This window comes from Chelon labrosus, assembly GCF_963514085.1.
Source record: "Chelon labrosus genome assembly, chromosome: 20".
In the NCBI taxonomy this organism is placed as follows: Eukaryota; Metazoa; Chordata; class Actinopteri; order Mugiliformes; family Mugilidae; genus Chelon; species Chelon labrosus.
In genome coordinates this window covers 24,652,361-24,657,681 of record NC_140353.1, presented here as the reverse complement: position 1 = coordinate 24,657,681, position 5,321 = coordinate 24,652,361, and positions in this window count along the sequence as shown.

The following is a 5,321-nucleotide window of genomic DNA, read 5'->3' as shown; positions in this document are numbered from 1 at the left end:
GTTTCTCTGCCGAGTGAGATATAAGATGTTTGAATGGTGCCGTTTATTGATTACATATCAATCAAATATGGTAGGACTCAACTGAGCCGGTTCAATAGACGTCTAGATTCATGATTCTTGAGTCTTCTTTGGTGGCAGGTTCAATGAGCCGGACCCCGAATCTTTTTTCCACACCTACTAAAAGTCTACTTCAACTGACCCCTTTCAGTGCGTGAATTTTGTTCCAAACTGGTTTCTTGAAAAATCTTGTTGCTTTGTACATGGTCAACATCCATATGCTGAGCATACTGAGCACAATAGTCAACTTCATTCTCAAATTCAGGCATTTCCTCTTCATTTTCAACTACAGATTATCTGGAAGTGACTAGTCTGATAGTCTGTTTGGACATCTCTTCCAGCTCATCCCTATCACCTAACACACCTCTCACATGTCCTGAGTTTTTTTAGTCTCAACATCCACTTCCCCAACAGCATCATGAAGGCATTCAAGCACTGATCTTCTGTGACTTTCTGGCAAAACAAGTTGATAGGAGGGTTCACCTAGATGGATGTGTTTTCTGTATAGAATCTCATTAATTTAGGCCAGCTGGTCCATTACTCTTTGCATCAACTGAAACTCTCTGTCCTTCTGGTGTCTTAATCTATATGTACAGTGGTATGCAAAAGTTTGGGCACCCCTCTAAGATTTCATGATAATTTGCTCTAAATTTATAAAAGAAGCTCACAGCAACAAGATTTGATTTCTTACAGAGATGTAGACATTTGAGTGTTTTCCAGACCAAAATTCTCAGAGCAGCATTACATAGTTTTATTATGATAAATAAAAATGTAAAAGTTTGGGCACCCTTTTAATCACACTGATTTCAAGACCTGTAGGGATTTATAGCTGACAGGTTGCAGCACAAAATTGCTTTGACTAGCTTGTGAGACTTTCAATTACAAAGACAGGTGGAACCAATCATGAAAAAGGCTATTTAACAGAGGCAATTGCTGGCTGTGCTTGTCCTAGGTTCTTTTTTAGAGTGTGGCAACATGGGGGCATCAAAACAATCCTCCACTGACCAAAAAACTAAGATAATTCATTATCATGAATTAGGAGAAGGGTACAAGAAATTATCAAGAAGGTTTGGACTGTCTCCACAGTCAGAAATGTGGTGCAGAAATGGAAGGCCACAAGAACAGTCCTTGTGAAGGAAAGATGTGGTAGGCCAAAAAAAATGGATCATCTGGAAAGGCACAGGCGAAGGATGGTTAGAATGGTCACAGACAAGCCACAGACCACCTCCAGAGAACTACAAGAACATCTGGCTACTGATGGTGTAGTTGTTCATCGTTCCACAATCCAGCGTACTTTGCACCAGGAACAGCTCTTTGGAAGGCTGATGCGCAAAAAGCCTTGCCTGAGTGTTCGTCACAAGAAGAGTAGCATGAGGTATGCAAAAGCACATCTGGACAAGCCAGAAACATTTTGGAAAAAAAATACTGTGGTCAGATGAGACTAAGATTATTGTTCTGATGGCATCAGCTCCAGACTTCTCAAGGACTGGCCAGATCAACTCTGTGGGATTTTTCTGCACATCTTCAACTTGAGCATCAGTCTGGAGAGAGTTCCGCTCCTGTGGAAAACATCCTGCGTGCTTCTGGTTCCCAAGACTGTGCATGCCAGAGAGCTGAACCACTTCAGGCCAGTAGTCTTGACTTCTCATCTGATGAAGACCATGGAGAGGATCATCCTAGGCCACCTTTGTCATCTGTTACACAACAACATGGATCCGCTGCAGTTTGCCTATTGACCAGGCATAGGTGTGGAAGACGCTGTCATCTATCTGCTGCACAGATGTCGTTCTCACCTAGAGAACACCGGTAGCACTGTGAGAGTCATGTTCTTCGACTTCTCCAGTGCTTTCAACACCATCCAACCATCACTGCTCAGGAGGAAGCTGGAGGGAGCTGGAGTTGACAGTAGCCTGGCTGCATGGACCACCGACTACCTCTCCAACAGGCCGCAGTATGTGAGGCTTCGCAACTGTATGTCTGATGTTGTATTAGGGTTCTGTGCTCTCTCCCTTCCTTTTCACCTTGTACACATTGGACAACACTGACAACTGCCACCTCCAGAAATTCTCTGACGATGGAGCCATTGTCGGGCGTGTATCTCAGGGAAACGGTCTGGAGTACCGGGAGGTCATCGCCAACTTTGTGGACTAGTGTGCTCTGAACCACTTGCACATAAATGCAAGCAAGACAAAGGAGGTGATTGACTTCAGCAGGAAACCACTACTCACTGCACCGGTGAACATTCAGAGCTTGGACATCAAGGTCATGGAGGAATACAAGTACCTGGGTGTTCACCTAAACAACAAACTGGACTGGACACACAACACAAACGCCCTGAACAAGAAGGGCCAAAGTCGTCTCCACCTGCTTAGACGACTGAGGTCCTTTGGAGTGCGCAGGACACTGCTAACTCTGTGGTGGCCTCTGCCATCTTGTATGCAGCGGTCTGCTGGAGCAGTGGGAGCTCAGAGAGGGACAGGAAACGACTGAACAAGCTGGTCAGACGGGCCGGCTCTGTCCTGGAATGCATCTGGACTCCTCTGGACTCCATCGAGGAGGTGGGTGAGAGGAGGATGTTAGCCAAGCTGACATCAATCATGGACAACCTCTCTCACCCACTGCATCAGATTGTAGGGGACGTAAGCAGCTCCTTCAGAAGCAGACTGCTACATCTACACTGCAAGAAGGAATGCTACCGCAGGTCATTCATTCCAACTGCCATCAGGCTGTACAACACCAGCCTGACTCAACAATAACTGCATTATTATTATTATTATTATTATCTTCTGTAACCGCTTGTTCCTGTGAAGGGTCTGCTGGAGCCTATCCCAGCTGTCATCGGGCGAGAGGCGGGGTACACCCTGGACAGGTTGCCAACCATTCACACTCACATTCACACCTACGGCCACTTTAGAATCACCAATTAACCTAACCAGCATGTCTTTGGACAGTGGGAGGAAGCCGGAGCACCCGGAGAGACCCACGCAGACACAGGGAGAACATGCAAACTCCACACGGAAAGGCCCAGTGGGCTCATGGATTCGAACCCGGGACATTCTCACTGTGAGGCATCAGAGCTAACCACCTTTCCAGTGTGCCGCCCATTTTCAGCATTATCGTTTACTAATATGATAATTAACTAACATTTTTAACTAACCTGCAACAACATGAGTGCAATAGTTAAGTGGAATAACAATATGCATCTGGTATCCTTCTATTTATGCAATAACCATGTATGTACAGTACAGTCACAATATTTATTATTATTATTATTCTTTTCTGGGTGTTTTGGTATTTGGGTCTGTAATTCGTGTACATGTATGTCTGACAGTGCTGTATGCGATGGAGATGCCAATTTCCCCGCGGGGACCTCCCAAAGGGATCAATAAAGTTGTCTATCTATCTATCTATCTATCTATCTTAATGATAATATCAAGACCAGTGCAGTAAATTCATTTTTCATTTTTATTCATCAGCTACATAGCTTCTTTTCTTTTCAAACTTTTAGTAATGTGCATATTAAAATGTGTTGGTGCATTGGAACAAATATCTTAATGATCTAGGTTGAAGCCTCTTCATGTTGTCTTCATGAACAAATACAATGAAAACACAGCTGTGGATGTCCTGTCCAGTCTGGTAGGTCAAAGCTCCAGTATGGGGGCCAGAGCATCCATGTGCCTGAGGGGTCCAAAGCCTATGATGCATCCCTACCTCATGCCGTTGACTTTATTTTTTTTTCTGTGGTCACATGCCCTCCACTCAGATAGCAGCTGTGGCAGAAGTTGTAAGCTTCTCTGTACGTCTCCCCTCTCTATCTGCAGATGTTAAAATGTATTTTTATTTAGAGGGGGTTTGTTTTCTTCAGTTGCATCAGTAAGCTGTTCCCCCAGTGGTAGGGTCACATGTGTCAGACTGTTTGAAGCTGTTGGACAGCTGAATGTCCTGGGGTCAGAGAGCTCATGTGCTTAGAACTTGTCGACAGCTCTCCCTTTTATGTGTACACTTAAATCTTGTGTGCTTGTGATATTAAATTAAGATACGTATATTGTTCTCATGCTAAGTTTCTTGTCCTAGGAACTGTTTTTTGAACTGACACCTATTGTATGGTGTTGCTGTATGGCACCAATTACTTCATCTAAATTTTGACAAGTGAAAGCCTTGTTGATTCAGCTTCCTCTAATCCAAAGCAAAACAGATCTTGAGATGTCAAGGGTAGGGCGTGTTCAAAAAAAGATTGGTTTTAGCTCTGTTGTATGTAGCACGACACTGAAAATATAGTATTGCATCTAGCCAACAAGATTTAGTGTATCAAATTTGATTGGGGGGGGGGGGGGATTCACTGTTAAGCTTTCTCTAAATCTCTTTTAGTGAAGGACTTCAGAACTGATTATCAGATCGATCCATTTAGTTTGACTGAAACACGGGGACAGCATGACAAGTGTGCCAGTATAAATGAATCTATGCCCCCCAGTCAGCAATTATCACATTCCTCGAAGCACACACGGAGGAGCAGAAGTGGCAGCAATCTTCCACTCTGATTTATATATTAATCTTAAACCCAAGCAAAGCTTTAACTCATTTGAAAGCTTTACTCTTAGTCTCACAAAAAAGCAAATATTTTTGTTGTGGTTGTCATGACCTGGCTAGTAAGCCATGTCATAAAATGGAGAGACACAGGTTAAGCATAAAGGTTAACAAATTTATTTATATAAAGTCAGCAACCAACCCATAAGAATGACATGAGGTTTGAGTGGGAGTATTAGTATGTCTGCTGATGGGTGCATGATAGTGTATGTGTATTGTTGGAAGGTGTGAAAATTAATTAGGCCGACACCAACAAAGCAAAAATGCAATGCTGGAGGGATTGAGGTTGAGAGGCCAGAGAGCGAGGGCTACCACTGCCAGATCTTAAAGAGAGACTGGCCAGGTGCTCCTGGTTACCCAAACTGAGTCCTGCCCACTAAGGTACCTGCAGAAAACAGACAAGCAATGAACCAAGGGGACAAAACACAGAACAGGCCCTACAGCAACAGGCGGCCATCACAACTCCCTCCATTACAAGGGATTCCAACCCTGGAACCTAAAAAAAGTACATAACTATAACATTATAGAATATCCCATCTTTACTTGCCCTATGTAGGCTATATAAAAAATCCGTTATCATATTAGCTCAAACTCTGCTCTTGACAACGCATCCACCACCACTTTGTCAGAGCCTTTAATGTACTGAATGTCTAGCCAGTATGACTGTAACGACAAAGACC